Source organism: Moschus berezovskii, chromosome X (assembly GCF_049115385.1).
Source record: "Moschus berezovskii isolate FMDL1 chromosome X, NW_MosBer_1.0, whole genome shotgun sequence".
Lineage (NCBI taxonomy): Eukaryota > Metazoa > Chordata > Mammalia > Artiodactyla > Moschidae > Moschus > Moschus berezovskii.
The window spans coordinates 102,939,057-102,958,458 of NC_142488.1; positions in this window are offsets into that span (position 1 = coordinate 102,939,057).

The window sequence follows — 19,402 nt, forward strand, 5'->3', positions numbered from 1 at the left end:
TAGCAGATGCAAACTATTATATATATGGATAATCAACAAGGTCCTATTGTATAGCACAGGGAATTATATTCAATATTCTGTAATAAGGAAAATAAATATTATAAAAATATCCTACAATGAACCATAATGGAAAAGAATATGAAAAATAATATACATATGTATGCATGTATAACAGTCACTGCTGTACAGTAGAAATTAACACAACATTTTAAGTCAACTAAACCTCAATAAAATAATTTTTTTAAAAAAGAAATAAGAGGTTGACCTAAGTTATTTCCACCTGTGCTCTCTTTGGTCTTCTCTCACAGGACTCTTTCTCAGGAATGTTGCTATTGTTTCTAAGCAGTAGTCTGAAGATAAATTATATGACCAGAAGTTTCAGGATGCATGTTCTACCTTTCTTTTGTGTAGTAGGAGGCGAACTCTGAAAGAACATGTGGAAAAAAATTATCTTAGTAGGACACCTTAATGGCAAGCACATTCTCAGGCAGATCAATTTTAAGAATTATACACATGGAAGTTGAAATGATGCTGAAAACTGATTATCAATACTTCTTTTGCCTGTGTATCCCTTGTGAGGTCATTGTGCACCCCCCCCAAGAAAGGAATACTAGAATACTGCTGATTTTTTATGATGATTCCAGGGTTTCAGAAAGACCTGACAATTTTTGCTTCATTGCTTCAATAGCTTCAATTGAATATTAATCATAATGACTATAATTGGTACAAATATTACTACTATTATATGTCATAGTAATAGTTTATATTACATAGCATTTTGGGGTTTTCAAGTTTTCTCATATATGTTACTGTTTCATGTCATTCTCTTTGGCCTTAGTTAATCTGTAAACAGAGACTAAGGAAAAGGTTTGGATGCAGGTAGTATATTAGAGACGGAGAAGGCAATGGCAAGCCACTCCAGTACTCTTGCCTAGAAAATCCCATGGATGGAGGAGCCTGGTAGGCTGCAGTCCGTGGGGTCGCTAAGGGTCGGACATGACTGAGCGACTTCACTTTCACTTTTCACTTTCACACATTGGAGAAGGAAATGGCAACCCACTCAAGTGTTCTTGCCTGGAGAATCCCAGGGACGGGGGAGCCTGGTGGGCTTCCGTCTTTGGGGTCACACAGAGTCGGACATGACTGAAGTGACTCAGCAGCAGCAGCAGCAGTATATTAGAGAAACAATTCAAAGGAGAGAGATAGAGTAGTGAAATGGGAAAGGAGAGAAAAATGATACATTCTTGAACTATCTTCATGGATAATTGGGAAGCTGAGGAAACTCTAAGAGGGTGACTCAGAACTACTAGCTAGCCCAGGGGAAAAATGAGGAAAGGAAAGTGAAATTGTTAGTTGCTCAGTTGTGTCCAACTCTTTAGGACACCATGGACTGTAGCTGGCCAGGCTCCTCTGTCCATAGGATTTCCCAGGCAAGAACACTGGGGTGGGTAGCTTTATCACCAAGAATACTGGAGTAGGTAACCATTCCCTTCTCCAGGGGATCTTCCTGATCCAGGCATCAAACCCAGTTCTCCTGCACTGCAGGCAAATTCTTTACTGTCTAAGCCACCAGGGAAGCATTTATCTATAAACTATGACTTCCATTGGTCAAGGGAGGTTCCAAGAACATTCAATTCCAAGATGTCCTCAAAATCACAGAGTAGGGAACAATAGACAGGAGCAGTGGGTCCAATGTGAAGCAGTGTCAGATTGAAAGTCTATGAGGAAATAAACAATGCAGGAGTGGCTAGGGTAGGAGGTAAGGTCGAGATGATTTGATACTACACAAGAAGTGTCCTATACATGCCCTTATAGCAACACTATAAGATAGGGTGGGCATTATTGTTATTCTCATTCTAAAAGTATCAACAATCTACTGTGCTATTACTAGTAAATGACTTGGACACTCTCTGACTCAGTTTCCATAGCTGGAAAAAAGCAGAGATTTAGATTTCTTACTCTTTCCATTATGAAAATAACTAAGAGAACAGCTGCAAAATGCTATAAGCTCCCAGAACACAGCTATGTAAATAAATTAGTTATTGTGCTTTATAGTCAATCTGAAAATAAGATGAGTTTTTTGTCATTTTAAAATATTGAATTCAACATCCAGCAAAATTGAAAGATACAGAGGGGCCAATTTTAGCTCTCGTTCTTTACGCATATCTCCCACTGACTTTAAAGGGAATTTGGCTTCCTCTGTCTATACATAATTATACAAAGTAATCACAAAATTCCATATTTTAGTTCCAATATAATGAGCCTCAAAAGTCAATAATGAACTACAATATTCATAGAAAATATTCTTTTCTAATTTTAGGATTGATAATTCATTGCTGCTTCTTTGTGCACCAAGAACAACTAGAAGTATGATTACATCTCAGAATTTATGCCCTTATTCGGGAGATAAGTGACTTCTTTTTTATTGTATTGCATTTGTGGAATTCTTTGAAGGAAGCCATACTAAAGCTTTTCCTGGCTCCCTGGCCATCTATAACTCCATACTACATCAGTACATCTCTACCTCAAAGTACAAGGAGGAGTCAGTCTATATGGACCCATATGGATACAGGTGGCATGGAACTGTTGGGCTAGTTAACCACTGATGGCCCATGGACTGAGCCCTGGGACATACAATTATAATAGCTTGAATGATTCTATTTTTTCTTGATTTAATTGACTGGGTTTTGGTACAGTTATAGCGCTATGACAATAGCCCTCAAGATTGTAACCCATACAATCATGCCCGGGTCATTACAATCACTTTCCTGAGATCTTAGGCCAATCAATGATATAGATAGAGAGAATCTTATACTATATAATCTTGTGAGAACTCATTTCTTCTTTTTCTTCTTCTCCTTCTTCTTCCTCTCTTATTCATTGCTAATTTGCATTATGCTCTAGGTCCTAGTCTACATTTTAACTCATTAGTCCTTACAATAATCCTATGTAGTAACTGTGTTATCATATTCATTTTGAAAATGAGATAACTTATGCTTCAGTTCAGTTCAGTTAAGTCGCTCAGTCGTGTCCGACTCTTTGCGATGGGTTAAATAAACTGCCCAAAGTCACCCAGCTTCTCAATGGCTGAGAAGATATTTAAACCCAGGTCTGTCTGATGCCAAAGTATTTATTTCTTCTAAGTAATATTCTGCCTCTGATGAAAGAAAGTTCTGTGTCCCTGGGACACAAGTTATCAGGGCAGATTCACACTACACATGAATTTGTTATTTCAGTATTCTTGACCTAGTATAGATACAATCACTGTTCCGACCTCCACATCATGCACCCTGGTCATGATAATCTCTGGCTTTGACCCTATCCTGAAAGTTTGTGCCTAATCCCGAGTCTTTGGTATGAAGATCTAGAGCCCAGAACATTCATAGTTTTAGTTTCTTTGGACCTTCATGATGCTTATATCCAAAAATCCCTTCTCCACCCATTCATTTATTCAAAACATTTTTACTGAGCTGTGCACTAGATGGCCATTACCCTGACGTTAATGGAGCTTGCAGCCTAATGGGAGAGGCAGACAACACCCACATGTGCACATGCACTCGTACAAGTGATAAGTATGGTGAAGGAAACAAATAGGGAGTTACTCCCAGAGAAAAAATACAAGTGGGTCTATTTTAGATTGTCAGGGATGGTCACTCTGAGGTAGTAAGCTGGAAAGAGAAAGGAGCTAGTCATGTGAAGAGCCAGAGAAAGAGCACAGCAGACACAGGGAAGAGAAATGGAAAAGGGCAGGAGGAAAGGGTTTGGATAGTTCAGCAATAGAAAGGAGACCAGTGTGGAGTGAGGCAGGAGGGGGATTGAGATGGAGGGGTAGAATATGGAGCTCACCTTCTCCCACAAACACATCAAAAATACATCTACATGGGGAATGTCACAGAAAACCAACTGGAAACTGGCACATGGTCTCCTAAACAACCACCAATCTGCAAGAAACATCTTCCTATAGCCAGGTATGACAGAGGACAAAAAAGTCATCAGGACAGGATCAGTGCCCCTGGGAATATCCGTAAAGAGCAGAAAATCTATAGGGGCATACCCTCACCCTTGGGAGTTTCCTTGCCTCCTAAGAAATCCATTGGGCCAAATAGAGGGGCTGGAGTAGCCCAAAATCTACTTGTGAGTGTGCACATGCTGGGTTACTAACAATCAGGGCAGAAAGAGACCAGCACTGGCTACCACTTTCCCCCACTTCCCAATCTGAAGTGAACACTAGGTGGGGCCACAACTTTGCAGAGCTGCTAAGCACTGAATCTCGGACTGACAGGCCCTAGGAAAGGACTCATCTAGCTACATGGGGACAGCATGGAGTACCTGGGGTTTGGGCCAGCTAGAACCATGGAGGCCTTTGTCAGTGTGTACACGGTGGGGGTGGGTCTGGCTGTGGAGTCCACTATTAACCAACTCATGGCAGGGACTGGTCTGGCTGAAGTAGACTTTGGTGTGTACACAAGTGGCATCACAGAAACACAACTTTCAGGTGGACAGCCCTTGGGGAAAATAAATAGTGGTTCATTTCCTGGCAGGAGCGTTCTGGCTCTGCCCTGACTACATGGCAGCTTAGAGCTGGATCTGGGGTGGACAGATTCTGAGAGAGGTCTGCCCCAGAGGCAACCCAGGTCCGAGGCAGCAACACAAGTACCTAGGCTCCTGCAGCCAGCACCCAGGCCCCCAATACCAGTCCATTCCACACCATAGCCTAGTGCTAGGTCTGGGATGAACATAACAGAGAAAGGGACATGACCCCTTGGGCTGCTTATGGGCAGACCTGCGGATGTCTGCTCAGGTAGTGAATAGGTTGACTGTGACCATATGGGTGGGATTCACTTGCTTCAGCAGTCACCTCTGTTGGGGCAGGGCATGAACGAGAGGGCAATGTAGACTGATTAAAACTGAACATCAGTGTTTCTACTCCAATAACTGGGGAAGAGACCCTGCCCATGACAAGGCTGTGGCAGCCATGAAGCAACGAGGAAGCCCTGGTCAACATCCAGTGTAGGCTCTGGACGCCACAACAGCAATCACATCCCCTGTCAAGGTAAAATGGCCAGCAGACTCTGAGGAAAGACATGGTTGGCATCCATACAGAAAGCAGCACCAATAATATGGACTCATACAATCTACACAGGGACATTTCCACATAAAAATATCCCTTCAAAACCACAATAGATAACTGTTTCTCCTAAATTCATGAAGATAGATTTAAGTAATATTAAAAAGCAGAGGAACTACTCCTAATTAAAAGAACATGAGAAATCCTATGAAAGAACAAATAATGAAACAGACCCCAAGTTCAAAAAGGAAGTAATAAAAATGTGAAAGGAATTAAGAAAGATTCTCAATAGAAACGCAGATCACTGTAACAAGGAACTAGAAATTATAAACAGAAACCAATAAAAATTAGCTGACTCAGTTGCTGAGATAAAAACCAATTTAGAAACAATGAATAACAGATTAAATAATACAGAAGAATGAATAAGTTACCTGGATGATAGAATAATGGAAATCATCCAATCAAAACAGCAGACAAAAAACAAATAGAAAAAAAAAATAGTAAAGAAATCAACATATGAAATTTATGGGATAATATAAAGTATGCCAACCTACACATAATAGGGGTTTTAGAAAGAAAAGAGAAAAGGGGATTGAAAATGTATCTGAAGAAGTTATGACTGAAAACTTTACAAAACTAAAGAAGGAAACAAATATCTGGGTACAGGAAGCACAGAGGGTCGCAAACAAGATGAACACAAATAGACCCACACCAAGACATATCATAATTAAAATGGCAAAAGTTAAAGATAAACAGAGAATTCTAAAGACAGCAAGAGAAAAAGAGTCAGTTACAAGAGAAACCCCATAAATTGATTCCTCTACAGAAACTTTGCAGGCCAAAAGGGAGTGGCAAAATATATTCTAAGTCCTGAAAGGGAAAAACATGCAACCTAGGATATTCAATCCAGCAAAATTATCATTTAGAATACAAGGAGAGGTAAAAAGTTTCTCAGACAAGCAAAAACTAAAAGAATTAAGCAATACTAAACCTACACTCAAAGAAATATTAAAGGGTATTCTATAAATAGAAAAGAAGCTACAACCTTTAGAATAAAGAAAATCACAATAAGAAAGGCAAATGTATAAAAGAATGGAAGATCACTTAAATACAAAGCCAGTACATAGATTTAAAAAAATATTGTAAAAACTATTTTAACTATTAATGCAATAAACAGTGAAAATAAAAGTGTGAAGATGTAAAATAGGACATCAAAATCACAAAATATGGGAGAGGGGAATTTAGAAATCTTTTTAATGTGTTTGAATTTGAATGACTATCAATTAAGGGAGTAGATATAATTATGGGTCAACATACTTAAACTCCATGGTAGCTGAAAATCAAAAACACACAAGATGTTCACAAAAACCAAAAAGAAAGGAACTCAGTTTACTACAAGGGACTAAGGGCTCTGATCAAAATACATAGGCAGATTGGATTTTAAAAAAGAAAAAGAACCTGCAGTATGATGCCTACAAGAGATTCACTTCAGTGTCAAAGACACAGATAGACTGAAAGTGAGGATTTGGAAACAGATATTTTATGCAAATAGAAATGGCAAGAAAGCAGGGATAGAAATAGTCATATCAGACAAAATAGACTTTAAAACAAAGTCCATAAAGAAAGACAAAGAACATTATATAACGATAAAAGGATCAATTCAAGAAGAGGATATTACACTTGTTAACATATATATGTAACCAACATAGGAGCACCTAAACATATAAATAAATACGAACAGATGTAAAAGTCTAAACTGAAAGAAATACAAAACTATTAATAGTAAGCAGCTTTAATACCCCACTGAGATCAATGGATGTATCTTACAAACAGAAAATCAATAAGGCAACAAAGGTCCTAAATGACACAATAGAAGAGTTAGATTCAATTCACATCTATAGGGCACTACATCCCCTGCTCTCCAAAAAATACATACTGAGTCATAAAACAAGCCTCAATATATTTAAGAAGATCGAAACTACTTCAAGCTTATTTTCTGACCACAATGGTATGAAACTAGAAATTAAACACAGGAATAAAATTGGGAAAAGAACAAGCAAATGGAAACTGAAAAATATCCTATTTAAAAAGTCAATAGGCAAATGATGAAATCAAAGAAGAAATCAGAAAATACCTTATGAAAAATGACAATGAAAACACAACCTTACAAAATCTACTGGATGCATCAAAAGGGGGGTTCGGGAAGGGGGACTCATGTACACCCGGGGCAGATTCATGTCAATGTACGGCAAAACCAACCAATATAATATTGTAAAATAATTAGCCTCCAATAAAAAAAAAGAAAAAAAATAAATAAAAATTAAAAAAAATTAAACCTGTAAAAAAAAAAAAAAAGCAGTTCTAAAAGGGAAGTCCACAGCAGTAAAGGCTTTACATACTCACACACACACACACAAAATCCCTCAAATGAACAACCTAATCTACCAGCTAAAAAAGTTAGAAAAAAACAAAACCCAAGCTCAGAAAAAGGAAGAAAATAAATTGAGAAGAAATAAGTAAAATGGAAATTTAAAATTAGAAAACAAAATCAATGAAGTCAAGTTCTGGTTTTTTGTTAAGATAAACAAAATTGGCAAAGCTCTAGCCAGGTTCACAAAGAAAAGAGAGAGGAGCAAAATAAACAAGATAGGAAATGAAACAGGAGAAATAACTGATAAGACAGAAATTTTTAAAAATAAAAAAAAAAACAATAGTGTGAACAGCTAAATTGGAAAACCTAAAGAAATGAACAAGTTTCTAGAAACATACAAATGGCCAAAACTGAGCCAAAAAGAAACAGATACTTTGAACAGACAGAACACCAAAAGTGAAATAGACTCTGTCCAAAAAAAAACAGAAAAGACTCCCTGCAAACAAAAGTCCAGGACCAGAGTCATTTACTGGGGGATTCTACCCAACAGACAAAGAACTTATATCTATCCTTCTCAAAATATTCCAAAAGACTGAAGGTGAGGAAACACTGCCCAATTCATGCTATAAAGTCACCATCACCTTGATACCTAAGCCAGACAATAAAATACAAAAAAGAAAATTACAGGGCAATATCTTTGATGAATATAGATATAAAAACCTTCAACAAAATATTAGCAAGCCAAATCCAACAATATATGAAAAAGATCATACACCAAGAAACTTTGGAGCCATTCCAGGGTTGGAAGTATAGTTTAACATGCAGAAAATCAATTATACACCATGAGAACAAAAGGAAAGACAAAAACCATGGTCATCTCAAAAGATGCAGAAGAAGCATTTGACAAAATTCAATATTCATTCATGATAAAAACTCTCACCAAAGTGGGTATATAGGGAATATATCTCAACATAATAAAGCCATTTACAATAAACCCATACTCAACATAATACTCAACAGTGAAAAGCTGAAAGCCTTCCTGTTAAATTCAAGAACATGACAAGGATGCCCATTCTCATAATTTCTATTTAACATAGTATTGAAAGTCCTAACCATAGCAATCAGACAAGAAAAACAAAGGCATCCAAATTGGAAAGGAAGAGGTTAAACTGTCACTATTTTCAGAAGACTCTATATAGAGAAATCTAAAGTCTCTGCACAAAATTATTAGAATAAATTAATGTAGTAAGGTAGTAGGATATAAGATTAATATATAGAAATCTGTTGCATTTCATTATACTAACAATGAAATATCATAAAATTTTTAAAAAGTCTCATTTAAAATTGAGTTTAAAAAAAACCCTAGGAATAAATTAAGGAAGTGAAAGACCTATATGCTGAAATGTATAAAATACTGATAAAGAAAACTGGAGATGATTCAAAGAAATGGAAAGACATCTCATGCTCTTGATCTGGAAGAATTAATGTTAAAATGGCCATGCTACCTGAAGGAATCTACAGAGTTAATGTCATCCTTATCAAAATACCCATGACATTTTAATCAGAACTACAACAAATAATCCTAAAATGTGTATGGAACCATAAAAAACCCAGAACTTTCAAGGCAATTCTGAGGAAAAAAGAACAAAACTGGAGGTGTAAATCTTGCAGACTTCAGACTATACTACAAAGCTATAGAAATCAGAATAGCGTGATACTGGCACAAAAATAGATGTATAGATCAATGGAGCAGAATAGAGAATCCAGAAATAAACCCCACACCTAAGGTCAATTTATTTACAACAAAGAAGGCAGAGTATATAACGGAGAAAAGAAAATCTTTTCAACAAGCAGTGTAGGGGAAGCTGGACAGCTACATGTAAATCAAGGAAATCAGAACACATTTTCACACCAAATACAAAAGTAAACTCAAAATGGTTCAAGACCTAAATATAAGACATGACACTAAAAAACCCCTAGAAAAGAACATAGGTAAAATATTCTTGTACGTAAATCATGGTGATACTTTCTTACATCAATCTTCCATGGCAAAATAAACTAAAGCAAAAATAAACAAATGGAACCTAATAAAATCCATAAGCTTTTGCAGATCAAAGAAAGCTATCAACAAAACAAAAAGACAACCTACATGGAAGAAAATATTTGGAAACAATGCAACTGACAAGGGTTTAATTTCAAAAATATACAAACAGCTCATACAACTCACTATCAAAAATATTCCCAAATAACCCAATCAAAATATGCACAGATTGAAATAGACATTTCTCCAAAGAAGACATACAGGCACATGAAAAGGTGTTTAACATTGCTAATTATTAGAGAAATACAAATCAAAACCACAATGAGATATCACCTCACACTGATCAGAATAGCCATCATCAAAATGTCTTTAGATAATAAATTCTGAACAGGGTACAGAAAAAGTGAACCCTCCTACGCTGATGATAGGAAAGAACATTGGTGTAGCCATTATGGAAAACAATCTGGTGATTGTTTAAAAAAACTAAAATTCGAACTACCATATGATCCAACAATCCCACTCCTGAACATATTTCCAGAAAAGATGAAATATCTAACTTGATAAGATACACACAACACAATTCTCATAGCAGCATTATTTATGATAGCCAAGACATGGAAACAACCCCACTGCCCACCAATAGATGATTGGCTTATGAAGATGTGGTATATACATACAATGGAATATTACTCAGCCATTAAAAAAAGAATAAAATATTTCATTCAGTAACATGGATGGATCTAGAGAAGATCATACTGAGTAAGTCAGACAGAAAAAGACAATTATATGATATCAGTTACATTTGGAATCTAAAAAATAATACAAATGAATCTATATACAAAACACAAACAGACTTCAGATACAGAAAACTTATGGTTATCAAAGGGGAAAGGGAACATGGGTAAGGGATAAATTATGGATATGAGGTTAACAGATACAAACTACTATACATAAAACAGCCAAGCATCGAGGAATTACAGAGAATTATATCCAACATCTTATAATAATCTATAAAGAAAAATAATATGAAATACATATATGTAAATATGTGTATGTATAAACTGAATCATTTTGCTGCATACCTGACTCTAACACAATATTGTAAATCAACTATACTTCAATTTAAAAAAAAAAAGAAGAAGAAAGGCAACCAGAGTACTTTGAGCTTACTGATCAAGAAAGTAAGAGAGACAATTAGGAGATAAGGTTGTAGAAAGATGCTGGGGCCAGATCTTGACCAGACTCTGTTGGAGGCCTTGAAAAAGCATTTTTGTTTACTTCTTAAACTCATGGGAAGACTTTAGTTTCTAAGTGCCAGAGTGATGTGATGTAATTCTTAGTTTATAAGATCACTTTGAATATTGTGTGGAAAATAAATTATAAGAAGAAAAAAGTGGAGGAAGAGTGACCAAGTAGTAAGTTTTTTAGGCTTGCAGTTTTTCAGGTGAGAGATAACAGCTTGATAGGATGATAGTAATGGAGGTGGCGAAAAATGGAGAGATCCAACATGTACTTTTCTGAATGTTGAGCTTCAAGCCAACCTTGTCACTCTCCTCTTTCACTTTCACCAAGAGGCTTTTTAGTTCCTCTTCACTTTCTGCCATAAGTGTGGTGTCATCTGCATATCTGAGGTTATTGATATATCTCCCAGCAATCTTGATTCCAGCTTGTGCTTCGTCCAGCCCAGCGTTCCTCATGATGTACTCTGCATATAAGTTAAATAAGCAGGGTGACAATATACAACCTTGACGTACTCCTTTTCCTATTTGGAACCAGTCTGTTGTTCCATGTCCAGTTCTGACTGTTGCTTCCTGACCTGCATACAGGTTTCTCAAGAGGCAGGTCAGGTGGTCTGGTATTTCCATCTCTTTCAGAATTTTCCACAGTCTATTGTAATCCACACAGTCAAAGGCTTTGGCATAGTCAATGAAGCAGAAATAGATGTTTTTCTGGAACTCTCTTGCTTTCTCCATGATCCAGCGGATGATGGCTATTTGATCTCTGGTTCCTCTGCCTTTTCTAAAACCTGCTTGAACATCTGGAAGTTCACGGTTCACATATTGCTGAAGCCTTGCTTGGAGAATTTTGAGCATGACTTTACTAGCATGTGGGAAGCTCAACATTCAGAAAACAAAGGTCATGGCATCTGGTCCCATCACTTCATGGGAAATAGATGGGGAAACAGTGGAAACAGTGTCAGACTTTATATTTTTGGGCTCCAAAATCACTGTGGATGCTGATTGCAGCCATGAAATTAAAAGACACTTACTCCTTGGAAGGAAAGTTATGACCAACCTAGATAGCATATTAAAAAGCAGAGACATTACTTTGTCAACCAGGGTCCATCTAGTCAAGGCTATAGTTTTTCCCGTGGTCATGTATGGATGTGAGAGTTGGACTGTGAAGGAAGCTGATCACCGAAGAATTGATGCTTTTGAACTGTGGTGTTGGAGAAGACTCTTGAGAGTCCCTTGTACTGCAAGGAGATCCAACCAGTCCATTCTAGAGGAGATCAATCCTGGGTGTTCATTGGAAGGACTGATGCTAAAGCTGAGACTCCAATACTTTGGCCACCTCATGCGAAGAGTTGATTCACTGGAAAAGACTCTGATGCTGGGAGGGGTTGGGGGCGGGAGGAGACAGGGATGACAGAGAATGAGATGGCTGGATGGCATCACCGACTCGATGGACATGAGTTTGAGTGAGCTTCGGGAGTTGGTGATGGACAGGGAGTCCTGGCGTGCTGCGATTCATGGGGTCACAAAGAGTCGGATACGACTGAGCCACTGAACTGAACTGAACATGTATTTTGATGGTGGAACTTACAAGATTTGCTGATAGATTGGAGGGTGAAGAAAAGTTAACAATCAAGAATGACTCTCAGGTGTTGATCTGAGAAACTGAAGGACATCATTTATCAAGATTGAATATGCGATGGGAGAAACAGATCTGGGGTGGTGGATACAAGAATTCTGTTTTGGTCATGTTCTACTTGATAGGCCTATAAGACCTGAGTGAGACACTGAATTGGCAATCAAATAAATAAATCTGGAGTCCCAGGGAGACATCAGGGCTAGATATGTACATTTAGGAGTCAAAATATAGATGGTAAGTAAAACCATGAATCTGGATGAAATCATTTGGGGAGTCTGTTTATTTTGTCTCTTGCCTGCTCCAGTCTCACATTAGAATGTAAGCTCCATGCAAGCAGGTATTTCTAGTTATTGGTGATTCTTTCAGTTCAGTAGCTCAGTCGTGTCCGACTCTTTGTGACCCCATGAATCACAGTACACCAGGCCTCCCTGTCCATCACAAACTCCAGGAGTTCACTCACACTCATGTTCATCGAGTCAGTGATGCCATCTAGCCACCTCATTCTCTGTCGTCCCCGTCTCCTCCCACCCCCAGTGCCTCCCAGCATCAGACTCTTTTCCAGTGAGTCAACTCGTCGCATGAGGTGGCCAAAGTACTGCAGTTTCAGCTTTAGCATCAGTCCTTCCAATGAACACCCAGGATTGATCTCCTTTAGAATGGACTGGTTGGATCTCCTTGCAGTCCAAGGGACTCTCAAGAGTCTTCTCCAGCACCACAGTTCAAAAGCATCAATTCTTCGGCGATCAGCTTCCTTCACAGTCCAACTCTCACATCCATATATGACCACGGGAAAAACCATAGCCTTGACTAGACGGACCTTTGTTGGCAAAGTAATGTCTCTGCTTTTTAATATACTATCTAGGTTGGTCATAACTTTCCTTCCAAGATGATGCTGTGAAAGTGCTGCACTCAATACGCCAGCAAATTTGGAAAACTCAGCAGTGGCCACAGGACTGGAAAAGGTCAATCTTCATTCCAATCCCAAAGAAAGAAAGGTGATTCTTTCGTGCCTATATTTGTTCACTTATTAAAAATTCATTGAACATGCAAAATGAATGATTTTATGTTTCTCATTAAATACCTTTCAATAGATGGGACTTGGGCCTACTCTAGCCTCCTATTCCTTCTTTCTTTCCTTTTTTCTACTATATAAGTTTCAGGTAACAGCATTATAATTTGACTTCTGTATACACTACAAAGTGATCACCACCACAAGTCTAGTTATCATCCATCACCCATTTCCCCTATCTCCAACTCCCTTCCCCTCTGGTAACTGCTAATCTGTTTTGAGTTTACTTGTTCATTTGCTTTGTTTATATTCCAAATATGCATGAAATTATACAGTAATTGTTTTTCTTCATTTGACTTATTTCACTTAGCATAATATTTTCAACGTCCACCCATGTTGTCACAAATGGTGGAATTCATTCTTTTTTATGATCAAGTAGCATTTCACTGTGTACATATATTGTATTTTCTTTATCCATTCATCCATCAATGGACACTTAGGTTGTCTCCATATTTTGACTATTGCAAATAATGCTGCAGTGAATATAGGGGTACATATCTTTTTGAATTAGTGTTTTTGTATTCTTTGGGTAAATATCCAGAAGTAGAATAATTGGGTCATGTGGTAGTTTTATTCTTAATTTTTTGAGGAATATCCATACTGTTTCTGTAGTGGCCACAGCAATTTACATTCCCACAAAAAGCGCTTAGGGTTCCCTTTTCAGCACATCCAACATTTGTTATTTCTTGTGTATTTTTACAATAGCCATTCTGGGTGAGGTGATATCTCTTTGTAGTATTGATTTGCATTTCCCTGATAATTAGTGATGTTGAGCTTCTTTTCATGTACCAATTGGCTATCTGTATGTCTTCTTTGCGAAAATTACCATTCAGGTCCTCTGCCCATTTTTTAATCAGGTCATTTGATTTTTTTCATTGTTGAGTTTTATGAGTTCTTTACATATTTTGGATATTAACCCCTTATCAATTTTATGATTTGGAAATACCTTCTCCCATTCAGTATTTTTTTTATTCTTTGTTCTCTTATGAGGAGTCATAGTCACTCATAACAACTGCCATCACATCTCCAAGTTCCAGGGAAAGCTATTATCTGGTCTCATCTGCCTCTCCTGATCTTTCCTTCTCTATGGGTTTCTTTTGCCTAGGCCTTGTGACTTTTTTACTTACCACCATTTCCACTTCTTTGCCCTATTACCCAAACTTAGAGAGGACTTGTACAATTGAAATTCTCATGGGAGTATCTGACTTGAGGTTGGGTTGAGAATTGGCAAAGTTTGCCTGGAGAGGCAAAATGCACTAATGCTTGATTTTATCACACAGCTCTAGGCAAATCCAGCTCATTGCTTGTACATAGCTGGGCTGCTTAAATGTATTATCTAGAACTTGTAACTCCATAAATATTCCCAGGATGCTTGTAATCCAATTGTACTGTGTAATTTTCTCCAGATACTTTAAAAACAAATCTTCATTGCATGTCCAATCTGAGTGCCACCCAACATGATGTGCTATTAATTTAATGCTTCAAAGTAGACCTGTGTTGGTTCAAGACAGCACTCAGTGACAATGTCATTAGAAGCTACCTTCCCTGGGTTATTTCTCTTGATCAGAAACTCACTGAACAAACTGAAACATTCAGATAGCCAGTTTGCTATAGACTAAGGACATCATTTGCTTTAAAAATGGATACCACTTTAGCAGGCCATAAAGCCTGCAGTGGAATGCAAACAGTCATTTTCTAGATCAGTTGGTCTGACCCAACTCAACAAGGACTAAGTCATATGGATGCTCGGGGCTGGTGTCCGGGGATGACCCAGAGGGAGGATAAGGGGAGGAGGGAGGTGGGAAGGGGGTTCAGGAAAGGGAACTCATATACACCTGGGGCAGATTCATGTCAATGTATGGCAAAACCAACCAATATAATATTGTAAAATAATTAGCCTCCAATAAAAATAATAAAAATAAATAAAAATTTTAAAAAAAAGAAAACAGAAAAAGAAAGAGACATGCCTCTGACCTGGATTAATGCAATAATTTCATAAATGGGCTTGTGGACTTTCATCTCTTCCATGCATGTGTTCTCTAGATTACTGTCAGAGAAATTTCTCACTGAGCTATTCACATGCTTAAATACCTCCCATAGCTTCTTCACAGCCTACCAGCTCCTAAATTCCTCTGGCAGCCTTTCAAGACCACCATCGGGGTTCCCTGGTGGCTCAGTGGTAAAGAATTCATGTGCCAAGGCAGGAGACACGGGTTCCATCCCTGATCCAGGAAGATCCCAATGCTGAGGAGCAACTGAGTCCATGCACCACAAATATTGAGCCTGTGATCTAGAGTCCAGGAGCCATAACTTCTGAAGCCCATGCTCCACAACAAGAGAAGCCACTGAAGTGAGAAGCCCTTGAACTGCGACTAGAGAGTAACTCCTGCTCCCACTTGCCACAACTAGAGAAAAATCCACACAGCAATGAAGACCTAGCACAGCCAAAAATAAATAAATAAATATATATGTGTGTGTGTATATATATATATATATATCTGCATCTCCATTCATTCCCTACAAATAGGTTCATCAATATAATTTTTCTAAATCCCATATATATATATATATGTTAATATATGATATTTGTTTTTCTGACTTAACTCACTCTGTATAACAGGTTCTAGGTCTATCCACCTTGTTAGAACTGACTCAAAAACATTTTTTTAATGGCTGAGTAATATTCCAGACACAGTGGGGAAAGGAGAGAATGGGATGACTGGAGAAAACAGAATAGACATATACACACCACCATGTGTAAAATAGATAGCTGGTGAGAAGTTGCTATGTAACACAGGGAGCCCCACCTGGCACTCTGTGATGATCTAGAGGGGTGGGTAAGGGGAGGGGAAGGAGCCTTGAGAGGGAGGGAATATATGTATAATTATGACTGATTTGGAGAAGGCAATGGCACCCCACTCCAGTACTCTTGCCTGGAAAATCTCATGGACAGAGGAACCTGGAAGGCTGCAGTCCATGGGGTCGCTGAAGGTCAGACACGACTAAGAGATTTCACTTTCATTTTTATGACTGATTTGCTTTGTTGTAAGGCAGAAAACACCACAACATTGTAAAACAATTTCCTGCCAATTGAAAAATAAATTTAAAAAATAAAATGCAAGTTTGATGGCTAAAGCAGGGCACCAAAAGCTGGTGCTCTGGAACAACCTGGAGGGATGGAGTGGGGAGGATGGTAGGAGGGGGGGTCAGGATGGAGGGGACACATGTATATGTGTGGCAGATTCATGTTGATGTAGGTAAAAACCATCATGATATTATAACTATCCTCCAATTAAAATAAATATTTAAAAAATAATAAAACAAATTTTTTAAAAAGACCACCATCATCTGACTCCACTCTGATGCCTAGTAAATCCTATCCCTGTGAACACTACATCACACCCACCACACACACACACACACCTCTTCCACTTATATAGTTAGGCTGCTCCACTATCAGTCCATTTCTTCCATCCTGGTGCCATTGTTATGCTCATTCCTACTTCTGTACCTTTGCTTACCCTGTAGCATCAATCTGCAGCACTTACCCCTGTTGGTATAAACTGAAATCTTTCATTTATTTTAAGGTCTATGTTAAAGACAAGCTTTTCTGTGGAATCCAGCCCATGAATTTCCTTTCTTATGTTTCTCTGGTTCCCCCATGTATCTTTCATGTATACATTTTATTGTCATTTTTTCCACTTTATTAACACTTTTATTATTTCTTATAGGGGCCCTTTCTACCTCCCCTCAACACATCTACACTAATGTCTCTGATTTCTTCTACTACTTTCAGTGCCCAGTGCTGCTGTAAAATGAGGCTTGCTAATAACAGCATCTAACAGCTGCTTATCATTCATCTTAAACTGTGTCCCATCCATAATAAAGTTTTCTACTCATTTTAAATCTTCCAGAATGCATATGAGGCTGAGAAAGCCATAAATACTTAATGAATCCTCATTAAGGGAATCTTAGCATTCTTGACTCTGTCCCATAGAAAACAGTGAAGGAAAGACAGAGGCATAGTTCTGCCCCTCCCCTTCCCCCAGTACCAGTATAATAGTGCGGTTCTCCTTTATCCATTCTGTGTATTCAGGTTCAGAGTAAGATTATATTTGGAAAACAGGGTTCTGTCAACTTTTTATGTATGAAAACCACCGATAGAGATTATTTATTGAATGTGTTGAATGAATGCAAATGTGGCCAGAACTGTGCTAAGCATTCCTATGTGCAATTAAGAAAGAGTTGGGAGTTATTAATGGATTCTACACACCAAGGATTTGGAAATCTAAGGCCATGGGGAGGGGCTTTCTGGGAATCAGAGTAACTTGTCACCTAGTATTTTATGTATTGAGAAGGTGTGGGTATTAATTATCCATCCTGTTCCCAAAGAGGGAGGAACACAAAGAATAAGGCATCCCTTTCCTTGTGCATTTTAGCAGCCCCTCTCCTATTGCCCAGTCCCTTGCCAGTCTTGCCACATCAGAATGATGGGGGTCTTGGTTTCTTGCATCTCGGAATCAGGCCAGACAGATTGTGGTGCCAAGTTGGTTGTTTTCTGTTTTAAGCACCAGGCTCCCCTGTGGGCACTGGCATTTCTGCATCTGCTCACATAGCAGGCTGCCTGCCTGAAATCTTCCTCCTGACCCTCTAGGTCTACCAGGAGACTGAGTTGGCATCAGGAAACTGCTTTACCCATAGTTCATCTCTGTAATCCTGCACGCCCGTCACCTGAAGCAAAGTGTCCTGCTGCCACAGCCACCAGGCAAAACTGAATCATGTGCAGACACCAACACTCCAGGCTGCTGGCTAAGAATAAGATAAGCTTAAAATAACCTACACTATCCCCAGTGGAGTTTGTTGCCTGCCAGCCTTCTCTTTACACCACTGCCTGTGACTGGCTGAGGAGCCAGGTAGACAATAGTTCCTGAGCCCTGAAATAACATTGACAACAGAAATAAATCTCGTGCCTGGGTTAGAAGCTCATCAAAGCTGGATGAAAAGATGTTCAGTCATTCTGGCACTTACTCAGTTGCACTCAGGATTTCTAGCATGAGCTTCAGGAGACTTTGGTCCTCCCCAGTTTAGAGGGGTTGCGGATGTATATGAGAAGTGGAGGTTCAAACACGGTGGGAGAAGTCATTAGTTTTAGTGGCAGGGGAGAACCAGGTGATCTGCGCCTGTGATTTCAAAGCTTAATTCTTGTACCCAGGCCCCTGGTCTCTGTGAACTGACCTATATTCAGGTTGTTTGAATGAGAGCTACAGCTAAGACATGTCTGGTGAGTGGGAAGCAAAGGTTGCTAAGGGTTGGGGGCTCCTCTCTGCCCATGAGAAGTCATACTACTCTATATCACCTCCTCCAGAGCTAGCGGCACTTTTTTTAAGAGTGAACATAAAGCAGGAGGTGAAGGTTTTGGTGTTTCCAAACCTGAGTCACACTTATTTGACCATCTGAGAACTCCCAAGCCCTGATTCACCACTCTTAGGTTCCCCTCAACCTTCACCTCAGAAGAGGCATTTTCCTCTCTCTTAGCACCTAATGGGTACCATAGGATGGATTAAGTTCTTGACTCTACCCAGCAAAAAGGCAGATGATACTGGTTCTCTTAGGATTCAAAGAACTTATCAATTACAAGAAGTAGGGATGTATGGGTAAGACTGCAGACCTTACTGACCTGTAATATCAAAACCAGTAGGATTCTCAGTAGGAACAGGGAGCCAAGCAGTAGAGCATGACTATTATGAAAAATATGCCAAGGTTATTATGATCCTTACCTTTAACTTTATATCCATGCATTAGCAAGTTATTCTTATTAATTTCCTAATTCACTGAAGAGACAAGAATGGCCCAGATAAGTAACATGGCCTACAAAAGGTCACTTAGCTGAGAACCATGCCAGAAGCTGCCTGTCTCTTCAAGTGCTTACATAGCCATCACTGCTGGTCCTCTTAAATATTTGACCATGAGAATAAGTGA